Here is an 11,344-nt window from a genome sequence, read left to right as displayed (position 1 = left end):
GGGGTCAAACCATGTCCCAAAGGTCACCGGGCCTGGTGTCACTTTAAAGAAGTAGTCCAGTTACACCTTTGTGGGCTTATAACTTGGCTTCTGAATATCCTAGAGAGGTCAGGTTTGTTTTAGAGTACTCCAATTAACAGCCCCCATTACCCCCAAAAGGAATGGAGTCATTAGCACTTATGTTTTTTAAATGGCACCCAGAATTATGCTGCACGAAGCACAATTTCACATCATTCTGGGTTCATTTGTGTGAAAAGTAGGTCCAATCAGGCTGAAACGTTACAGGAAGGTAGAATCTATTGAGTTGTAAGAGATCTGAACGTTTCATGATGATAGCACTTTCCTAAGGGGGTCAAACCATGTCCCAAAGGTCACCGGATCTGGTGTCAATATAAAGAAGTAGTCCAGTTACACATTTGTCGGCTTATAACTTGGCTTCTGAATGTCCTAGAGAGATCAGGTTTGTTTTAGTGTACTCCAATCAACAGCCCCTACAACCACAAAAAAGGAATGGTATCATTAGCACTTATGGCTTGTAAATGGCACCCAGAATTATGTTGCACGAAGCACAATTTCACTTCATTCTGGGTCCATTTGTGTGAAAACAAGGTCCAATCAGGCTGAAACGTTACAGGAAGGTAGAATCTATTGAGTTGTAAGTGAACTGAACATTTCATGATGATAGCACTTTCCTAAGGGGGTCAAACCATGTCCCAAAGGTCACCGGGCCTGGTGTCACTTTAAAGAAGTAGTCCAGTTACACCTTTGTGGGCTTATAACTTGGCTTCTGAATGTCCTAGAGAGATCAGGTTTGTTTTAGTGTACTCCAATCAACAGCTCCTACAACCACAAAAAGGAATGGAGTCATTAGCACTTATGGTTTTTACATGACACCCATAATTATGTTGCACGAAGCACAATTTCACATCATTCTGGGTTCATTTGTGTGAAAACAAGGTCCAATCAGGCTGAAACGTTACAGGAAGGTAGAATCTATTGAGTTGTAAGTGATCTGAACGTTTCATGATGATAGCACTTTCCTAAGGGGGTCAAACCATGTCCCAAAGGTCACCGGATCTGGTGTCAATTTAAAGAAGTAGTCCAGTTACACATTTGTGGGCTTATAACTTGGCTTCTGAATGTCCTAGAGAGATCAGGTTTGTTTTAGTGTACTCCAATCAACAACCCCTACAACCTCAAAAAGGAATGGGGTCATTAGCACTTATGGTTTGTAAATGGCACCCAGAATTATGTTGCACGAAGCACAATTTTAAATCATTCTGGGTCCATTTGTGTGAAAACAAGATCCAATCAGGCTGAAACGTTACAAGAAGGTAGAATCTATTGAGTTGTAAGTGATCTGAACGTTTCAAGATGATCGCACATTCCTAAGGGGGTAAAACCATGTCCCAAAGGTCACCGGGCCTGGTGTCACTTTAAAGAAGTAGTCCAGTTACACCTTTGTGGGCTTATAACTTGGCTTCTGAATGTCCTAGAGAGGTCAGGTTTGTTTTAATGTACTCCAATCAACAGCCCCTACAACCACAAAAAGGAATGGAGTCATTAGCACTGATGGTTTTTACATGACACCCAGAATAATGTTGCACGAAGCACAATTTCACATCATTCTGGGTTCATTTGTGTGAAAACAAGGTCCAGTCAGGCTGAAACGTTACAGGAAGGTAGAATCTACTGAGTTGTAAGTGATCTGAACGTTTCATAATGATAGCACTTTCGTAAGGGGGTCAAACCATGTCCCAAAGGTCACCGGATCTGGTGTCAATTTAAAGAAGTAGTCCAGTTACACATTTGTGGGCTTGTAACTTGGCTTCTGAATGTCCTAGAGAGATCAGGTTTGTTTTAGTGTACTCCAATCAACAGCCCCTACAACCACAAAAAGGAATGGAGTCATTAGCACTTATGGTTTGTAAATGGCAACCAGAATTATGTTGCACGAAGCACAATTTCACATCATTCTGGGTCCATTTGTGTGAAACCAAGGTCCAATCAGGCTGACACGTTACAAGAAGGTAGAATCTATTGAGTTGTAAGTGATCTGAACGTTTCATGATGATCGCACATTCCTATAGAGGGTCAAACCATGTCCCAAAGGTCACCGGGCCTGGTGTCACTTTAAAGAAGTAGTCCAGTTACACATTTGTGGGCTTATAACTTGGCTTCTGAATATCCTAGAGAGGTCAGGTTTGTTTTAAAGTACTCCAATTAACAGCCCCCATTACCCCAAAAAGGAATGGAGTCATTAGCACTTATGGTTTGTAAATGGCACCCAGAATTATGTTGCACGAAGCACAATTTCACATCATTCTGGGTTCATTTGTGTGATAACAAGGTCCAATCAGGCTGAAACGTTACAGGTAGGTAGAATCTATTGAGTTGTAAGTGATCTGAACGTTTCATGATGATCGCACAGTCCTAACAGGGTCAAACCATGTCCCAAAGGTCACCAGGATCTGGTGTCAATTTAAAGAAGTAGTCCAGTTACACATTTGTGGGCTTATAACTTGGGTTCTGAATGTCCTAGAGAGATCAGGTTTGTTTTAGTATACTCCAATCAACAGCCCCTACAACCACTAAAAGGACTGGAGTCATTAGCACTTATGGTCTTTAAATGGCACCCAGAATTATGTTGCACGAAGCACAATTTCACATCATTCTGGGTCCATTTGTGTGAAAACAAGGTCCAATCAGGCTGAAACGTTACAAGAAGGTAGAATCTATTGAGTTGTAAGTGATCTGAACGTATCATGATGATCACACATTCCTATAGGGGGTCAAACCATGTCCCAAAGGTCACCGGGCCTGGTGTCACTTTAAAGAAGTAGTCCAGTTACACCTTTGTGGGCTTATAACTTGGCTTCTGAATGTCCTAGAGAGGTCAGGTTTGTTTTAGTGTACTCCAATCAACAGCCCCTACAACCACAAAAAGGAATGGAGTCATTAGCCCTTATGGTTTGTAAATGGCACCCAGAATTATGTTGCACGAAGCACAATTTCACATCATTCTGGGTCCATTTTTGTGAAAACAAGGTCCAGTCAGGCTGAAACATTACAGGAATGTAGAATCTATTGAGTTGTAAGTGATCTGAACGTTTCATGATGATAGCACATTCCTAAGGGGGTCAAACCATGTCCCAAAGGTCACCGGATCTGGTGTCAATTTAAAGAAGTAGTCCAGTTACACATTTGTGGGCTTATAACTTGGCTTCTGAATGTCCTAGAGAGATCAGGTTTGTTTTAATGTACTCCAATCAACAGCCCCTACAACCACAAAAAGGAATGGAGTCATTAGCACTTATGGTTTGTAAATGTTACCCAGAATTATGTTGCACAAAGCACAATTTCACATCATTCTGGGTCCATTTGTGAGAAAACAACGTCCAATCAGGCTGAAACGTTACAGGAAGGTAGAATCTATTGAGTTGTAAGTGATCTGAACGTTTCAAGATGATCAAACATTCCTATAGGGGGTCAAACCATGTCCAAAAGGTCACCGGGCCTGGTGTCACTTTAAAGAAGTAGTCCAGTTACACCTTTGTGGGCTTATAACTTGGCTTCTGAATATCCTAGAGAGGTCAGGTTTGTTTTAGAGAACTCCAATTAACAGCCCCCATTACCCCCAAAAGGAATGGAGTCATTTGCACTTATGTTTTTTATATGGCACCCAGAATTATGCTGCACGAAGCACAATTTCACATCATTCTGGGTTCATTTGTGTGAAAAGTAGGTCCATTCAGGCTGAAACGTTACAGGAAGGTAGAATCTATTGAGTTGTAAGTGATCTGAACGTTTCATGATGATAGCACTTTCCTAAGGGGGTCAAACCATGTCCCAAAGGTCACCGGATCTGGTGTCAATTTAAAGAAGTAGTCCAGTTACACATTTGTCGGCTTATAACTTGGCTTCTTAATGTTCTAGAGAGATCAGGTTTGTTTTAGTGTACTCCAATCAACAGCCCCTACAACCACAAAAAAGGAATGAATCATTAGCACTTATGGCTTGTAAATGGCACCCAGAATTATGTTGCACGAAGCACAATTTCACTTCATTCTGGGTCCATTTGTGTGAAAACAAGGTCCAATCAGGCTGAAACGTTACAGGAAGGTAGAATCTATTGAGTTGTAATTGAACTGAACATTTCATGATGATAGCACTTTCCTAAGGGGGTCAAACCATGTCCCAAAGGTCACCGGGCCTGGTGTCACTTTAAAGAAGTAGTCCAGTTACACCTTTGTGGGCTTATAACTTGGCTTCTGAATGTCCTAGAGAGATCAGGTTTGTTTTAGTGTACTCCAATCAACAACCCCTACAACCTCAAAAAGGAATGGGGTCATTAGCACTTATGGTTTGTAAATGGCACCCAGAATTATGTTGCACGAAGCACAATTTCACATCATTCTGGGTCCATTTGTGTGAAAACAAGGTCCAATCAGGCTGAAATGTTACAGGAAGGTAGAATCTATTGAGTTGTAAGTGATCTAAACGTTTCATGATGATAGCACTTTCGTAAGGGGGTCAAACCATGTCCCAAAGGTCACCGGATCTGGTGTCAATTTAAAGAAGTAGTCCAGTTACACATTTGTGGGCTTGTAACTTGGCTTCTGAATGTCCTAGAGAGATCAGGTTTGTTTTAGTGTACTCCAATCAACAGCCCCTACAACCACAAAAAGGAATGGAGTCATTAGCACTTATGGTTTGTAAATGGCAACCAGAATTATGTTGCACGAAGCACAATTTCACATCATTCTGGGTCCATTTGTGTGAAACCAAGGTCCAATCAGGCTGAAACGTTACAAGAAGGTAGAATCTATTGAGTTGTAAGTGATCTGAACGTTTCATGATGATCGCACATTCCTATAGAGGGTCAAACCATGTCCCAAAGGTCACATGGCCTGGTGTCACTTTAAAGAAGTAGTCCAGTTACACATTTGTGGACTTATAACTTGGCTTCTGAATATCCTAGAGAGATCAGGTTTGTTTTAGTGTACTCCAATCAACAACCCCAACAACCTCAAAAAGGAATGGGGTCATTAGCACTTATGGTTTGTAAATGGCACCCAGAATTATGTTGCACGAAGCACAATTTCACATCATTCTGGGTCCATTTGTGTGAAAACAAGGTCCAATCAGGCTGAAACGTTACAAGAAGGTAGAATCTATTGAGTTGTAAGTGATCTGAACGTTTCAAGATGATCGCACATTCCTAAGGGGGTAAAACCATGTCCCAAAGGTCACCGGGCCTGGTGTCACTTTAAAGAAGTAGTCCAGTTACACCTTTGTGGGCTTATAACTTGGCTTCTGAATGTCCTAGAGAGGTCAGGTTTGTTTTAGTGTACTCCAATCAACAGCCCCTACAACCACAAAAAGGAATGGAGTCATTAGCACTTATGGTTTTTACATGACACCCAGAATTATGTTGCATGAAGCACAATTTCACATCATTCTGGGTTCATTTGTGTGAAAACAAGGTCCAATCAGGCTGAAACGTTACAGGAAGGTAGAATCTATTGAGTTGTAAGTGATCTGAACGTTTCATGATGATAGCACTTTCGTAAGGGGGTCAAACCATGTCCCAAAGGTCACCGGATCTGGTGTCAATTTAAAGAAGTAGTCCAGTTACACATTTGTGGGCTTGTAACTTGGCTTCTGAATGTCCTAGAGAGATCAGGTTTGTTTTAGTGTACTCCAATCAACAACCCCTACAACCACAAAAAGGAATGGAGTCTTGAGCACTTATGGTTTGTAAATGGCAACCAGAATTATGTTGCACGAAGCACAATTTCACATCTTTCTGGGTCCATTTGTGTGAAACCAAGGTCCAATCAGGCTGAAACGTTACAAGAAGGTAGAATCTATTGAGTTGTAAGTGATCTGAACGTTTCATGATGATCGCACATTCCTATAGAGGGTCAAACCATGTCCCAAAGGTCACCGGGCCTGGTGTCACTTTAAAGAAGTAGTCCAGTTACACATTTGTGGGCTTATAACTTGGCTTCTGAATATCCTAGAGAGGTCAGGTTTGTTTTACAGTACTCCAATTAACAGCCCCCATTACCCCAAAAAGGAATGGAGTCATTAGCACTTATGGTTTGTAAATGGCACCCAGAATTATGTTGCACGAAGCACAATTTCACTTCATTCTGGGTCCATTTGTGTGAAAACAAGGTCCAATCAGGCTGAAACGTTATAAGAAGGTAGAATCTATTGAGTTGTAAGTGATCTGAACGTTTCAAGATGATCGCACATTCCTATAGGGGGTCAAACCATGTCCCAAAGCTCACCGGGCCTGGTGTCACTTTAAAGAAGTAGTCCAGTTACACCTTTGTGGGCTTATAACTTGGCTTCTGAATGTCCTAGAGAGATCAGGTTTGTTTTAGTGTACTCCAATCAAGAGCCCCTACAACCACAAAAAGGAATGGAGTCATTAGCACTTATGGTTTGTAAATGGCACCCAGAATTATGTTGCACGAAGCACAATTTCACATCATTCTGGGTCCATTTGTGTGAAAACAAGGTCCAATCAGTATGAAACGTTACAAGAAGGTTGAATCTATTGAGTTGTAAGTGATCTGAACGTTTCATGATGATCGCACATTCCTATAGGGGGTCAAACCATGTCCCAAAGGTCACCGGGCCTGGTGTCACTTTAAAGAAGTAGTCCAGTTACACATTTGTGGGCATATAACTTGGCTTCTGAATATCCTAGAGAGGTCGGGTTTGTTTTAGAGTACTCCAATTAACAGCCCCCATTACCCCAAAAAGGAATGGAGTCATTAGCACTTATGGTTTTTACATGGCACCCAGAATTATGTTGCACGAAGCACAATTTCACATCATTCTGGGTTCATTTGTGTGAAAACAAGGTCCAATCAGGCTGAAACGTTACAGGAAGGTAGAATCTATTGAGTTGTAAGTGATCTGAACGTTTCATGATGATAGCACTTTCCTAAGGGGGTCAAACCATGTCCCAAAGGTCACCGGATCTGGTGTCAATTTAAAGAAGTAGTCCAGTTACACATTTGTGGGCTTGTAACTTGGCTTCTGAATTTCCTAGAGAGATCAGGTTTGTTTTAGTGTACTCCAATCAACAGCCCCTACAACCACAAAAGGAATGGAGTCATTAGCACTTATGGTTTGTAAATGGCAACCAGAATTATGTTGCACGAAGCACAATTTCACATCATTCTGTGTCCATTTGTGTGAAAACAAGGTCCAATCAGGCTGAAACATTACAAGAAGGTAGAATCTATTGAGTTGTAAGTGATCTGAACGTTTCATGATGATCGCACATTCCTATAGGGGGTCAAACCATGTCCCAAAGGTCACCGGGCCTGGTGTCACTTTAAAGAAGTAGTCCAGTTACACATTTGTGGGCTTATAACTTGGCTTCTGAATATCCTAGAGAGGTCAGGTTTGTTTTAAAGTACTCCAATTAACATCCCCCATTACCCCAAAAAGGAATGGAGTCATTAGCACTTATGGTTTGTAAATGGCACCCAGAATTATGTTGCACGAAGCACAATTTCACTTCATTCTGGGTCCATTTGTGTGAAAACAAGGTCCAATCAGGCTGAAACGTTACAAGAAGGTAGAATCTATTGAGTTGTAAGTGATATGAACGTTTCAAGATGATCGCACTTTCCTAAGCGGGCAAAACCATGTCCCAAAGGTCACCGGGCCTGGTGTCACTTTAAAGAAGTAGTCCAGTTACACCTTTTTGGGCTTATAACTTGGCTTCTGAATGTCCTAGAGAGGTCAGGTTTGTTTTAGTGTACTCCAATCAACAGCCCCTACAACCACAAAAAGGAATGGAGTCATTAGCACTTATTGTTTGTAAATGGCACCCAGAATTATGTTGCACGAAGCACAATTTCACATCATTCTGGGTCCATTTGTGTGAAAACAAGGTCCAATCAGTATGAAACGTTACAGGAAGGTAGAATCTATTGAGTTGTAATTGAACTGAACATTTCATGATGATAGCACTTTCCTAAGGGGGTCAAACCATGTCCCAAAGGTCACCGGGCCTGGTGTCACTTTAAAGAAGTAGTCCAGTTACACCTTTGTGGGCTTATAACTTGGCTTCTGAATGTCCTAGAGAGATCAGGTTTGTTTTAGTGTACTCCAATCAACAACCCCTACAACCTCAAAAAGGAATGGGGTCATTAGCACTTATGGTTTGTAAATGGCACCCAGAATTATGTTGCACGAAGCACAATTTCACATCATTCTGGGTCCATTTGTGTGAAAACAAGGTCCAATCAGGCTGAAACGTTACAAGAAGGTAGAATCTATTGAGTTGTAAGTGATCTGAACGTTTCAAGATGATCGCACATTTCTAAGGGGGTAAAACCATGTCCCAAAGGTCACCGGGCCTGGTGTCACTTTAAAGAAGTAGTCCAGTTACACCTTTGTGGGCTTATAACTTGGCTTCTGAATGTCCTAGAGAGGTCAGGTTTGTTTTAGTGTACTCCAATCAACAGCTCCTACAACCACAAAAAGGAATGGAGTCATTAGCACTTATGGTTTTTACATGACACCCAGAATTATGTTGCACGAAGCACAATTTCACATCATTCTGGGTTCATTTGTGTGAAAACAAGGTCCAATCAGGCTGTAATGTTACAGGAAGGTAGAATCTATTGAGTTGTAAGTGATGTGAACGTTTCATGATGATAGCACTTTCGTAAGGGGGTCAAACCATGTCCCAAAGGTCACCGGATCTGGTGTCAATTTAAAGAAGTAGTCCAGTTACACATTTGTGGGCTTGTAACTTGGCTTCTGAATGTCCTAGAGAGATCAGGTTTGTTTTAGTGCACTCCAATCAACAGCCCCTACAACCACAAAAAGGAATGGAGTCATTAGCACTTATGGTTTGTAAATGGCAACCAGAATTATGTTGCACGAAGCACAATTTCACATCATTCTGGGTCCATTTGTGTGAAACCAAGGTCCAATCAGGCTGAAACGTTACAAGAAGGTAGAATCTATTGAGTTGTAAGTGATCTGAACGTTTCATGATGATCGCACATTCCTATAGAGGGTCAAACCATGTCCCAAAGGTCACCGGGCCTGGTCTCACTTTAAAGAAGTAGTCCAGTTACACATTTGTGGGCTTATAACTTGGCTTCTGAATATCCTAGAGAGATCAGGTTTGTTTTAGTGTACTCCAATCAACAACCCCAACAACCTTAAAAAGGAATGGGGTCATTAGCACTTATGGTTTGTAAATGGCACCCAGAATTATGTTGCACGAAGCACAATTTCACATCATTCTGGGTCCATTTGTGTGAAAACAAGGTCCAATCAGGCTGAAACGTTACAAGAAGGTAGACTCTATTGAGTTGTAAGTGATCTGAACGTTTCAAGATGATCGCACATTCCTAAGGGGGTAAAACCATGTCCCAAAGGTCACCGGGCCTGGTGTCACTTTAAAGAAGTAGTCCAGTTACACATTTTTGGGCTTATAACTTGGCTTCTGAATGTCCTAGAGAGGTCAGGTTTGTTTTAGTGTACTCCAATCAACAGCCCCTACAACCACAAAAAGGAATGGAGTCATTAGCACTTATGGTTTTTACATGACACCCAGAATTATGTTGCATGAAGCACAATTTCACATCATTCTGGGTTCATTTGTGTGAAAACAAGGTCCAATCAGGCTGAAACGTTACAGGAAGGTAGAATCTATTGAGTTGTAAGTGATCTGAACGTTTCATGATGATAGCACTTTCGTAAGGGGGTCAAACCATGTCCCAAAGGTCACCGGATCTGGTGTCAATTTAAAGAAGTAGTCCAGTTACACATTTGTGGGCTTGTAACTTGGCTTCTGAATGTCCTAGAGAGATCAGGTTTGTTTTAGTGTACTCCAATCAACAACCCCTACAACCACAAAAAGGAATGGAGTCATGAGCACTTATGGTTTGTAAATGGCAACCAGAATTATGTTGCACGAAGCACAATTTCACATCTTTCTGGGTCCATTTGTGTGAAACCAAGGTCCAATCAGGCTGAAACGTTACAAGAAGGTAGAATCTATTGAGTTGTAAGTGATCTGAACGTTTCATGATCATCGCACATTCCTGTAGAGGGTCAAACCATGTCCCAAAGGTCACCGGGCCTGGTGTCACTTTAAAGAAGTAGTCCAGTTACACATTTGTGGGCTTATAACTTGGCTTCTGAATATCCTAGAGAGGTCAGGTTTGTTTTACAGTACTCCAATTAACAGCCCCCATTACCCCAAAAAGGAATGGAGTCATTAGCACTTATGGTTTGTAAATGGCACCCAGAATTATGTTGCACGAAGCACAATTTCACTTCATTCTGGGTCCTTTTGTGTGAAAACAAGGTCCAATCAGGCTGAAACGTTACAAGAAGGTAGAATCTATTGAGTTGTAAGTGATCTGAACGTTTCAAGATGATCGCACATTCCTATAGGGGGTCAAACCATGTCCCAAAGCTCACCGGGCCTGGTGTCACTTTAAAGAAGTAGTCCAGTTACACATTTGTGGGCTTATAACTTGGCTTCTGAATATCCTAGAGAGGTCAGGTTTGTTTTACAGTACTCCAATTAACAGCACCCATTACCCCAAAAAGGAATGGAGTCATTAGCACTTATGGTTTGTAAATGGCACCCAGAATTATGTTGCACGAAGCACAATTTCACTTCATTCTGGGTCCTTTTGTGTGAAAACAAGGTCCAATCAGGCTGAAACGTTACAAGAAGGTAGAATCTATTGAGTTGTAAGTGATCTGAACGTTTCAAGATGATCGCACATTCCTATAGGGGGTCAAACCATGTCCCAAAGCTCACCGGGCCTGGTGTCACTTTAAAGAAGTAGTCCAGTTACACCTTTGTGGGCTTATAACTTGGCTTCTGAATGTCCTAGAGAGGTCAGGTTTGTTTTAGTGTACTCCAATCAACAGCCCCTACAACCACAAAAAGGAATGGAGTCATTAGCACTTATGGTTTGTAAATGGCACCCAGAATTATGTTGCACGAAGCACAATTTCACATCATTCTGGGTCCATTTGTGTGAAAACAAGGTCCAATCAGTATGAAACGTTACAAGAAGGTTGAATCTATTGAGTTGTAAGTGATCTGAACGTTTCATGATGATCGCACATTCCTATAGGGGGTCAAACCATGTCCCAAAGGTCACCGGGCCTGGTGTCACTTTAAAGAAGTAGTCCAGTTACACATTTGTGGGCATATAACTTGGCTTCTGAATATCCTAGAGAGGTCGGGTTTGTTTTAGAGTACTCCAATTAACAGCCCCCATTACCCCAAAAAGGAATGGAGTCATTAGCACTTATGGTTTTTACATGG

The sequence above is a fragment of the Nothobranchius furzeri genome, chromosome 17 (genome assembly GCF_043380555.1).
Source record: "Nothobranchius furzeri strain GRZ-AD chromosome 17, NfurGRZ-RIMD1, whole genome shotgun sequence".
Taxonomy (NCBI): domain Eukaryota; kingdom Metazoa; phylum Chordata; class Actinopteri; order Cyprinodontiformes; family Nothobranchiidae; genus Nothobranchius; species Nothobranchius furzeri.
The sequence above is the reverse complement of the archived record's forward strand: the minus strand, read 5'-3'. Positions refer to the sequence as shown.